This window comes from Astatotilapia calliptera, chromosome 2, assembly GCF_900246225.1.
Source record: "Astatotilapia calliptera chromosome 2, fAstCal1.2, whole genome shotgun sequence".
In the NCBI taxonomy this organism is placed as follows: Eukaryota; Metazoa; Chordata; class Actinopteri; order Cichliformes; family Cichlidae; genus Astatotilapia; species Astatotilapia calliptera.
Window position 1 is genome coordinate 21,217,111 of NC_039303.1, and position 12,871 is coordinate 21,229,981.

The 12,871-nt window shown below is 44.4% G+C and overlaps 1 protein-coding gene across 1 annotated transcript in view; it reads right to left on the minus strand.

Annotated features, from left to right (window-relative positions):
• gpc3 (glypican 3) overlaps positions 1–12,871 on the minus strand; it is a 128,392-nt gene that overhangs the window by 3,349 nt on the left and 112,172 nt on the right. The window lies entirely within an intron of this gene.

A 12,871-nucleotide genomic window follows, 5' to 3' on the forward strand; every position in this document is an offset into this window, starting at 1 on the left:
TAGATCTCAGTCCAATAGAGCATCTTTTGGATGTGGTGGAATGGGAGATTTGCATCATGGATGTGCAGCTTAAAAAATTCTGCAGCAATTGTGTGAGGCTACCATGTCAAGATGGACCAAAATATCTGCGGCATAGAGTTTGAGTTGCTAATTCAGCTGTTTCTGCTGCTTCACACTTGGCAGCAAACTGTACAAGTGCAAGGTTGAGATTATCCACTAATGAAGCCAACAGAACCACACCTGCAAAATGCAGAGACGAAATCCTGCAGCCACCAAAGTGGAGACCTTCCGCCTCAGGACTTGAGAAATCGTCAGTATATTACGCCTCGGGAGTGAAAACGGGCTGGTCATCCGTCTGTGCTTTCTCTATGGGAGGCGTGCCAATGGGATGGACACAATCCTCAGATCGTTCCTTCTGCTGACCAACTATCCCCAGTTGAAGTCAGCACCAGTGTTACTAATTCTAGCCAAAAGAATAAAAACATACTTTTCATCAAATAAATCTACAGTGATGTTTTTTTCTCCCCTTTCTTCCAAAGGTAATTACTTATTATCTTCAAGGAAGTTGCATATTTCTACTTACTACATGTAAAAATGACTGAGTGCTTTACATGAGAAAAAAAGTTATATATAGCTTAAATATTCCTACCCAAAAAAGCAAAATGAGCCATCATCAGAAGCACATATGACAGTCATGTGAGTATAAAATGCATCTCAAAAATCTCATAAAATGGTTTAACTTTTACATGTTTACTAAATTTAATATATCCCAAAATTCTCTGCCACACAGAACAAACAATTGCTGTATTCAGACAGTCAATATTCAGTACTGTCAGAGAGAAATCACACAGATGAAGACCCAGAATACAACCTGTAATTAGATTGTCTCATCAGTATCATGTGGCAACCAAATGAGCTGTAATGTTTTCCTCTCATCATTCTTCTTCTATGATTATGTTAATCTTCTGTCAAATGGTCTGCTCCCCCCCCCCCCCTTTTTTTTTTTTTTTTAACAGATTGTGAAATGTTATTATTGTGTATCAGTTACCATTTTAACCATCTGATATGCCCTTTTGGTTGTTTTGTTTTTTTACAAAGGTATATTGAAATGTAATCTCTCCCGTTATTGAGTGCTGCTTTGTTTTTCATTCAGCTTTTTGTTCTGGAAATGCAAACTTTTGTTTCCATTAAACAGAAAAAGGTGGAAAGTTGTCACCTTTTCTTATTTCTGCATTAACTCTTTCATGCAGACTGTGCATTTTTTCCCTTGAAGATGCACTGTCATTGCCAAGTAGCAGTTTTGTGCTCAGCACTGTATATGAACGTAGTGCTGATGAGAGCACAGGAAGTATGGTTGCTATGTTGTTGCTATGAGAATTCATACACACACACACACACATATTATATATATATACGTATATACACACACATATATAAAGGAGAGAGTTGGCATATTTAGGAGAAAAACATTTGTGGAGATAAACTGGAATCTTTTTATTTATTTCATTATTTCTCATGTGAGATTAAAAATAAAATAATATAAAAAAAAGAATATCTAGGTTCGTTTTGACCTTGAAAAAAGACTTTTTGTCCCTGCTGTTTTCTCAGTACCAGGGTGCCATCACAGGATTGTTGCCGCTGTATTTGTCATTGCTAAGCTAACCTGTATTTACATGTTTACTGGGGCAGAAACACATCTGTTAGCGGTTTAGCCTAGGAAATACCTGCTTACACACTTGAGCAACAATAAGTTACTGTGCTGTTATTGCTGTTAAATAAGTGATTAGGGTGAGGAAGTGATAGGAAGTATGCTATTAATTTTCATAATTTTTACAGGTCTGCAACCAAGCATAAATGTTTGAAAAAAAAAAAGTTAAAAAAAGAACAGATAACGCACCAGTGGGCAGTCAAGTGAAAAAGCCATCTGAGCCAGCGGGGATCAGTGTTCATTAACTGATGGATCCGGCTTCTAAAACACATCTGATGTGGCTTGGACCTTGGAGTCCATCAGAATCAGCTAACGCTCAGGGTTTATTGTATCGCACATGCGCTGCGAGCGCACCAGGGATAATATGGAGAAAATTAGAGTTGTGCGAGGTTTATGCATTGTTTGCCTCTGGTGAAAGCTTCCATTTAAGGCATACTGTTATTTTTCACTTTCATCTCTCCCTCTGCAGATACTGTAATGATGCCCTGAGGCAACGCAGGTAACTCATTTGCTCCAATGGGGCTGCTTGGGGCTTAGTGTCACTATTTTGTGGATGTGAGTCAGAGAAAGATAATCTCTTTTCCTATTTTTCTCCATCTGTTTTGCGTGCTGCAGTGACTCCTTGGCTACCTGCTGCTCTGATGTTGCTTACTGCTCTCTTGCTGCACTGCATCCACATCTGTTTCCCCCCTGACACCGAGCAGATCACCCTCCCTTTGTGTGAAATATTCTGTGCTACTTTGTCTGGCAAAAAGCTGTGAGAAAGGCTGAAATATAAAGGGTGAGCTATTAGGGAGGCCAGGAGGATATCAGTAATAAAGCAGCAGTACAGTTAGGAATGCGAGCTATGAGTTGAGCCGCCCTCTGTTAAACCAGACACAAACACACACACATGTGCGCAGGTGGACTTCTGACATAGCTTCCTCCCACACACTCCTGATGGTTGTGCATACATTCTCATCCTGACACACACTCATACCGCACGGTCACATCTGAGCTCCTAAAAATAACACATTGCTCCTAATTGAATTAGCTGTCTCATCTGATCTGTGTACTGTTCCCCCTCACGGCAGCGATCCAGCAGGAGGAAGTGGCTGATCTGAGCCGCTGTGTGATCACAGGGAGCAGTCAGGAATCTGATGAAAGCTTCGCCCTGCTTTACTTGAGTAAAAACACAACAAACCGCCTAACTGTGTAGCGCCTCAGGCTCCTACACACTCAGGCACCATCTTGAACAGAGAAATACACTCCAGTTCAAGCATAAAAACGACTCCTAACTCAGCAGACAACTTACAAATAACCCGTTTCAAACTGCACCTTTAGCCACTTCGTTATTAGCAGCCTGTGGCAAAATCTTTTTTTTTTTTTTACATCAACAAGGTGATTCCCAAAGAGCTATTAGCTGACACCTTGGCATATCTTGACATTACGCACTTTGTGTCCTGAAGGAAATGAGAAGAAACCCTGACTAAGAGAGTCCTGGCTGTGTTAAAGAATAAACTTTCAAGCTCATTAGAATTGAATAAACTCTGTTGGCGCTTTACATATAGTCTACTTCCATGTATGTTTGCACACTTCCTATTGTTCTAGCAAAATGCAAAGAAATGAGTGGCTCAAGATTTTTGCACAGCACTGTAAATGCACTCCAGAGCTTCGAAATGCATCTCCTACAAATTTCTTTGCCGTTACGACATCATTTGAATGGCGGCCAGGGGACAATTGACTTTTTTTCCTCCTCCTGTGTCCTCTGACATGGCAGTGGGCAGGCATTCTCTGGGGCTCTGAAAGAACGATTTGTCACTGTCGACAGCGGCGCACTGTACTGCCGAGCCAATTAAGCTCAAGGTGCAATTTGATACAGCTTTTATATACACTGTGGGTAAGAGGGAGGGCAGGGTCTCGGGCGGGGTCTCGGGCGGGGGTGGTGGGGGGGCCGTTTGCATGCGCGTTTGCATTTGTGGAGTTGTGCGGGGATGATTGAGTGGGGTGTGTGCGCACGCCCGTCCCTATGTGTGGTTGTGAAAAAGCTGGAGACAAAGTGGGAGAGCATTGTGTTGGTGTTGCTTTACAGCGGCAATAATGCGAGTGAAAAAAAGGGAAAAATCTCAGGCTCTGAAAAAAATCCCTAAAGCCAGGGAGGGAGGGGAGAGAGAGGGCCTTTTCTTGCTAGTTTAAACACTTTGACATGAGCAGCACCACAGAGGGGCCTTGTTCTGCAGGATTTAAAAACAACCCAACGGGGACTGAACACTATGCAAACTTAGATCCCTTACACTCCTGCGCAGGGCTGGGACTAATAATATCCTGGTATAATTAGTGATGAACACCTGTGCCTGTGTGCAGCAAGTAAGTGAAAGTGACTGAGAGGAGAACACAGACACAAGTAATCCAGATTCTTTTCCCCCTTTTGAGGAGGAACCTGGACAGCGGACAGACAGGGACAATTAGGCAAATAGATGAATAACTCCTGGATATAAATAGAGCCACAGTCCAGACTGTGATTAATGTGACCAATGTGGGCCCTGGTGGCTTTCGGCAGAACACAGCCCCCCTCCTGCTCATCCATTCAGAGCCTCTGCAAAAAGACGCCACCTTGCTAGCGTACCCCTGCTACCTTTATCGTGGCCTTATGAGCTTGAGTTACGACCCAGGGGAGAGGTCAACAGTCCAACCATTGATTGGTAACGGTAAAGGCTCTGGGCTGCGAAGCAAGCACGGTAGTCACATGCAAGTTAACAAACGAGGTCGCATTCAGGGTTTAGCTTTATGTTTTCTTTAGTGACCGGTCCCTGGGAGGACAGACCAATATATCCAGGCGCTGCAGTATTTTAGCGTGGGAGCGGATGTTTGTTTGGATTCTCCTCACAGGTCAAACGGTGGCTGCAGTGTGTGTGTGTGCGTGCATGTGCATTAAGTGTGTCTGTTGTCTCTGTCTGTGCAAAAGGAGGACAGGGGGAAGACAGAGAGGGAGGGGAGTCTGGAGCGTTGTTTTCAGCAGCGCTCGGTGCCCGAGGCTCGTCCTTTACGCTTTGCAGTTGTCACAACAAGCAAACTATGTAGAAAAATTGCAACGGCGAGCAGAGAGAGACGCATTTCCCAGCACAGGTGAAGAGTACAGGTTGGAGAAAAAATAAATAAATCACACGAAATGCTGTCGGTAAAAACGTTTTCTTAATTTAACTCATCTTAACGGAGTGGGTGCACACCAGTGGCTGAAGCGTTACTGTAACCCCTCCGGTGAGAGTGTGTGCCTTCATGGTGCAGTACAGTTTATTCAGTACATGTGTGCTATGCACAAAGGCCTTTTTTGGTCAGATAAGTATGTGGAATGTTAAGTCTCCAAACACAGGTGCTTCTTATGAAATGGAGGAGATGGTTTAGATTGCTGCTACATTGGCAGACGATGTGTGCGCATAACACATCTAAGCTGCTCAAATTTGATCTGGGTTTTGAAGATTCAACAGATTAAGTGATATTTTGGTTTCCAAGATAAAGCAAATATTTTATCCCTTGTCCCATTGCAGCAGAGCAAACTACTCGCTTGGATATTAAACTCAGCAAATTTAGAAATTGAATGGCCAGCATGTATATATGTATGTGTGTGTGTGTGTGTGTGTGTGTGTGTAGTCTTCTTTCAGTAGCCGCCCTTACAGCTGCAAAGACATGGGTTCTATAAAAACATAATAGGAGCTGCTCATTCGTTTGGCTTATCTGGAAGAGATTAACTGATAAGACAGTGCACTGTGATTATCGGCTCCTTGGTCACATTCTCAAACTCCGACACTTGGCCAGGGCGCTGAGTCCTGGGACACTGCTTGACTGAGAGCCGGGAGTGAAATGAGGGAGCGGTCCGGGATGCCTCTGTCGATGGGCTGGGAATGTGACCGTCTGCCTCCACACCCACAGGCCGACCACAGGGGCGCTCGGAGAGGCTGGGAATGTCGGGCCAAGAAAAACGGGACGCCCAGAGGCGGCCCTGGCGCTGGCCTTTGCAACGGCGCTGCTCTCTGAGCTACTCCGGCCTCCCAACTTCCACAACTCTGTTATTCTAGACAGAGGGACCCTCCCACACAAAGGGCAAGAGAGCAAGACAGAGAGACACGATGCCAAAGAGGGCCGGGGACATGAAAACACAGATGATGGCGTTTTAATTGCTTTTGAAAAACAAAGGTGCACAATTGATTAAAAAATGCGAGAAGACGTTGCTTGAGTGAATCTGCAAAAGTTCCCCGTTGCTCCGATGGGAGAGGAATACACCCTCCTGTTGACCGGGGAAAACCGACCCATCACAGGCACTCTCTCAACTGCGGCTTGTGGAACAAATGCAAGTCAACAGTTATTAATTAACATGGTCAACGAAGGGCGGTGCTGTCACCGAGGGAATGACCAGCATGCTGCACCCATTACCCTCTCCCCTGCACCATCCAAATTAAATTTACTCCAGTGTATTTATAGTCTCCGCCTCCCGAAGCAGCTAATATGATCACAGAAAGGAGTAAAAGACCTAGCTTGAATAGAAATAAAAGCTTTGAGCAGGGACGTAAATTTTAACCGAGAATTCCTTGCAGTGCTGACGCTGCGAGGGCGGAAAGTGTGCGCACTAGCGAGAGAGGTAAAAACCATAACAAATCAAACATACAAAGAGTTGTCTGTGAAGGTTCTCAGTCATCCAGGTCATCGTAGTCAAAGGAGCTTGCAAAGAAAAGCGTCTGGACTTCTTTAAGTTGCTTGAAGACGTTTCACCTCTCATCCGAGACTTTCCACCATTTGACCTTAGAACTGAAGAAGCTTCTCGGATGAGAGGTGAAACGTCTTCAAGCAACTTAAAGAAGTCCAGACACTTTTCTTTGCAAGCTCCTTTGAATACAAAGAGTTGATTCTGTACTCAGGGCGAAGAGCTCATTCAGGGCAGGGGGGGGGGAGCGCTTCTGTGTACAGAGAAGGGCTGTGAACCCTCTAAGAGGTCAGTCCTGAGGCGGGGTCAGAGGTTGGCAGGGTGCACCGTTTGAGACTGCTTCTGAAAAAACTGGACAATGGCAGTTCTTATTGGAACAAGCGAGAGACTGGCATAGAACGACAGAGACACGAGAGAGAGAATCAAGTTAGTGGGTAGCTGATGGGTCAGCATTTGACCCAAGGGGCATCCTGGGCCTCGTCCTGGTCAAGCTGCCTCCAACAAGCACATTTTTTGGATTCTGTCTTTATCTTCTTATAATAAAGGAAGCCGACAAAAACATGTTTACATTCTTTTCCTGGGTCCGGCAATCAGTAATGGAAATGGTGCTGGTAGATTCTGATATGTTTGTTGTTTAGATGTCCTCACTGACTAACCAGCCGAATTGCCCCCACATTCCTGTCATAGAAAAAAGCCAGACTACAAATACAGCCAGGAGTGACAACTTGGCTGGTCTGACTGCACACACAGAGAGCTCCTGCAGCGCAGTTTCACTATCTGTCTGAGCCCTTTTTAGTGGTTAGCCTGCGGTTTCCTGCAGCAGCTCCGAGTGTAGTGACAGCAGGACTGTTCACTGTGTCGTCGAGTTACTTTCACGAACAGCCTGGAAGGAGAGAGTGAGAGCAGGCCAGAGGGAGGGGAATGGATGGAGGGAAAATTTAAAAAACGCAGGTGAGATTAGAGGGTTAACGTGTGAATTGCAAACCTCCCAAACTCTCAGCCGAGCTTTTAAGACATTCCCCACAAAATGGCTTCTGTGTGTCACTGTGGCGGCGAGCAGCAGAGCTGCGGACCTCGAGAATGGTCCCGCTGTGTGCAGAGTGTTTGTGGACTGTGGCTGAGCTGATGGACACGACCCAGGAACAGGCCTGGAATCAATTTAGTGCGTCCAGAAAGTGCCTGTGAATGTAAATAAAGCTCTTGAGCAAACAAACGCTTTTCCAAGAGGCACACACAAACACGGAGAAATGCAAAAGGCCTACAAAATGAATCAAATGCTGGTGGGCCCCCTTCAAGTACATGATGAGAACCCAGCTCTGAGCCCTTGTATCCACATAAATTAAAACCAGGACTCTTCTTCCTGCCTTCTGGCTAATTTGGAGTGTTTTATCCCTGAACTGATCTGAGATAACACCATGACAGAAGCCCAACGACAATAAGAAGACAACATCATCCCCCTGTTCCTCTCCCCCCTCTTTTTCTGCTCCATTTCCATCTTCCCCTCTTACTGCCACCTCATTCAGCTCAGGAACTGGGGACACACAAGGCCTTGTGATCAGCCCCAAGAAGAACAAGACTGGGAAACTATGACTCTTACTAGCCAAGCCTGTTTACACAGATGGTGGCAAGCTTCATTATTTTTGTGAGGGGTGTGGAAGGAGGAGGATTGGCTGAATTTACAGAGGTTGTTTATAAGCTCAAAGAGGGATGGACACGGAGAACATTGGGTCAGAACATTTCCAGTGTGTTGCACATTATCAGCCCCCTCAACTACACAGCCTTTCAACAATTCCTCTACCCCAAGGATTTCACGCTGTCATCAGTTTAAGACTTCTCCAGAAATTTTATATACCCACTCCGGCAAACAGTTAGTACTTTGAAATCATTTATCATGTGAAGCCTACACAGATTTGGGCTGGTAAACAGTCATCATTGTGTCAGACAAGGATGAAAGCAGCAGGCACTCTGTCCAAATCTCTTTTCTGAATGAAGATTTTGATTTGCAGTAATCCTGCAGATCACATCATTTTAATCTATGCATTTTATTTATATGTATTTATTTAAATACATATATTTTAGGTACATACGTGGTCAAAACAACCTGCTGAAGTTCAAAGTGAGCATTAGAATGGGGAGGAAAAGTGACACTTTGGACAGTCCATGGTTGTTGGTGCCAGGTGAAGCTGCTCTGAGTATTTCAGAATCTACTGATCTACTGGGATTTTATCTCCATCTCTAGGGTTTCAGAGAACAGTTGTAAATAAAGAAAACATCCAGCTAGCTGCAGTTGTCAGGGTGAAATGCTTTGTTGATGCAAGAGCTCAGAGGAGAATGGCCAGACTACTTTGATATGACAGGAAGGCAACAGAAGCTCAAATCTCTGCTCATTAAAACAAAGGTGTGCAGAAGAGCACCTCTGAATGCACAACGTGACCGCACTGGGTGCCACTGCAGAATTTGTTGTAAACATGAAAAGATGGATCCATCCTGCTGTGTGTGAAGCTGTGGCGATTACTTTAATGTCCTACTTTGGGACCATTAGTACCGACTGAGTATCAACGAAACGCAACAGCCTTCCTGAGTATTGTTGCTGACCATGTCCATCCCTTTATGACCAAAGTGCACCCATCTGCTGATGACTGCTTCCACCAGGCTACTCATCATGTCACAAAGCTGAAATCACCTCAAACTGGTTTCTTGACATGTACTCATGTCGTGTGAGAATGGGAGATTCACGTCATTGATGTGCCGCAAACAAATTTGCAGGAACTCTGATGTCATTATGTATTTTAATACGGACAAAAGCTCCACAGTGTAACCACCAACTGACCCATTTATCTATCTCAGGGGTGAGCAACTCCAGGCCTCGAGGGCCGGCGTCCTGCAGGTTTTAGATCTCACCCTGGGTCAACACACCTGAATCAAATGATTAGTTCATTAGCAGGCCTCTGGAGAACTTCAAGACATGTTGGGGAGGTCATTTAGCCATTTAAATCAGCTGTGTTGGATTAAGGACACATCTAAAACCTGCAGGACACTGGCCGTCGAGGCCTGGATTGACCACCTGTGATCTATCTAAATACCTTTGCAGGTATTTGAAAAAGGAAACAAACCATTTGCAAGGTTGAGAGATTACGAGTATCACTTTTAGAGAATACAGTGCTAATAATGAAATGTCCAAAACATTACAGTAACCACCTCCTTTAACAGCAACTTTGTGGTTCACTGACAGATATATTATCACATTTTCTTCGTACTTAATTAGTTCTGAACTCCTTATAGAGGTAAACACTTCAGATCTGGCATCGTATTGATAACCTGGGTAATAACTGTTGGCACATTTGGCACTCAAATTCAAACTAGTCTCGGCATCTAATAGTTTGTCCAATCACCACACAGAGCTCACAGTATTTGACTTCATTTCAATGTTTTTCTTTAATCGTTTTTCACCTCCTGTTACCCAACATGTTTTTACAAATTTTTTTTTTCAAAAAATAATTTTAGATGTCATAATTTTAGAAAGAAAAACGTTGAATGAAATGTGTAAAAAGACAACTTAATGCTGATCGATGCACGGGCCAAGGAGTGAAGTGTGTTTTTTCTGCCTGCCACGTGGGCATGCAGGCACCTGCACGCTTCCTCTCACATGTGCACCGTCTGAGCCCGTCTCTTTCTCATCCTGGCCTGTGGCACCGAGCCTCCCTGGCTGGCAACCATATGTTGATGATTCTTCATGAGTACAGTAGCGCTGACGATCAGCTCTATGAAATTACACGAAGCTTGAAGAAGAAGGAAATTGCTTATACGGTGGATGCATCCGGTGCTGTTAATGTAAACTGTGTCCGCTGTGATGAAGACATGTGCAAACACTGTTGTGGAAGACAGGCACCGTGTGACTCACCTATCAGGTGCAGAAGGGTCAGAGGTCACAGCTGCAGTTAATTAACATACCATGCTGGAGCACTGACAGCACGTTAGGCTGTTAATTTGACCCACATACAGAATAAAGAATGTTTAGGTTTCCCAGTGTATCAGCCTTTACAGTTATCAAAGGTGTTTTTGTCTCTTTGTGTTCGTTCCCCACATTCTCTCATCACCTTCTTCGCTCTTTTACTCACTCCTTTGTTCCAGCCGCAAAATTTGTAGCAGACCTGAAAGGTGAGCCGAGCCCAGCCTCTCATCGTAAGCCGCGTGTTTCACATTACAGGAATATTTCCACTTTGTATTTTGCTAACCTCTGGCGCTGATAAAAAAGATCCAGAGCTCCCAAAGGAACGGCTTTCCTTCGGGGCGCTTATAGTGAGCGAATGTCTGAGCTCAGGAACATAACAAGAGGTCTATTCACGTGGCTCCTGCTGAGCATAGCGAGCAAAAGCCCGTCCAGCTCAGCAAGAAAACACACGAGGCAGGGATCTGAGCTGCTGAGCCAAAGCAGAGCACACTGTTTGCTTGCAGACTACCGAATGTTTCCAAACTGCATCAAAAAGCCATTTTCGCAGGTTGTTTAGTAGTAGTCCACTTAGCGCCACAAAAAAAACAAAAAACAACCCTTTTATTAAAGGGAATTAAAATTGTGTGATTATCTTAGCCACTTCTCTGGATTAATCACTCGTTTTCCCACTGTGTACTGACTGGACCATGAAATATTACCTTGATCCTACTGGGAGTTATCTGCTGTATTTCACTGGGCTTCCACACTGAGCTGGAAACAGATGATTCCCTCACTGCCAGCTTTTCACAATTAAATTTTTTCTTCAAATTTTAAGACTTTATGCAGTAAATGAGTGTGTATTAGCAGATGTTTTTGTGAAGTTTTTTAGCACCAGGTGGAAACAGGAGAAAAAAATGTGTGGCTCAGGCAATGAAGAGAGGCTTTGAGAGGAATCTGTGAGCAGGTTTTTGCAGAGATGGCGGCACATCCTTTGTTTCTCATAGAGGCCATACAGTCAGAGGCCAGGTGTGCATGAAAGCACAGAAACACAGGTGAGCCCTCATCATAAAGGTAAAGACACGCCATATAGAATCACATTTTACTGGACTACAACAAAGCTAGAGACAACTCCATCTGTTCACAAACACACATCTATTCATAGGTACAGTACTGTGCAAAGACTTCCATCGTTCCTTCATATTTTCCTTCCAAGGAGCCTCTTTCTAGTCATTTTAAAGTCGTCTTTCAACATTTCTTCAGTCCGTTACTTGTACCTGACCATTTTCAGAAGAATGACTTTTGTTTTGTTTTGTTGTGCTTGGTTGTTAAGACACTTTACACTGACTTAGGATTCAGTCAAGCATAAAAAAGGAGCTTAACTCAAGAGATGAACCAGCTTAATGTCTACACATAACAGTATAAAACTATATTTCTAAAGAGCTATTAGCTGAAAACTTCATGGTGTTGTGCAGTTTGTCCTTCAAAAGTTTGAGGAAACAGGACAAGTGGAGGATAAAAGAAGTAGTATCAGGCCTAAAAACTGTCTGCAGCCTATAAAAAGTATCTGAACACATATGACACAGGATGTGAGAGATGGATCCAGTCCTTGTAGTAAAACATTAGGTAGTTATGGCAGAACTTAATATCTTACTTTGTGGTAAAGCACGGTGGAGGCTCTGTCACGATACAGCCTACTTAAGGCCCAGAACCTGGTTGCTGTTGCTCAGATTGGGAGGTTGGTGGTTCGATCCCTGGCTCCCCCAGTTTGCATGCCAAAGATACTAACTCTGAGTTGAACTCCGATGCACCCATCGGAGTATGAATGCGTATGAATGACAGTTAGAAAGCACTGAAAGTATAGATAACAGTGCTTGTGTCATGGGTGAATGTGTTGTATACAGCGCTTTGAGTACTCCAGGAGAGTAGAAAAGCGCTATAAGAATGAGTCTATTTACCAACCACATTTCAATAAATCTCCCTGTAAATCCAGTGATCATAAAAATGTATCCACAACCCCGCTAATGCAACATTTGCATCATTAAATGATTCGCAAATTTAATGCTGTTTTCTTTTTTTAACACCACCTCAGGTCATGGCATAGAGATTCTTTGGTGTGTAATTTGCAACCAGTTTGGTTCAGGAGGTATGGAGGTGGGGCAGGTGGTGGTGGGGTGTCCCTGTCCTGGAATAGCTCCGGGACTGGAATGTTCTGGGGAATGTGTAGCGCGAAGGTTTGATTGGCTCGGGAGGAGAAGCGTGTCGGTCTGCGTATGTGTTGTCAGAAGGTTATGGAATCTGCGCAGAGAGTCGGTGAGGAGAGATCCGTCGTTACCGTTTGGTAACAGCCTCGCTCTGGTCACCAGGCTGACAGCTGACTACGTTGGTGGCTTAGCCCTGCCTGTCTGCACCTTGTTGTTGTGGCTTCGGTCACCTTTCCCCACGGCCTGTGTGGGTATGCGTGTGTGTCACACCACTGATCGCTTACCAGGCTTTGTGAAATCCGATCTGCCTCGTCCATCTCAGACCAGCAGAGCACAGACAAGCAGGCCATTAGGCC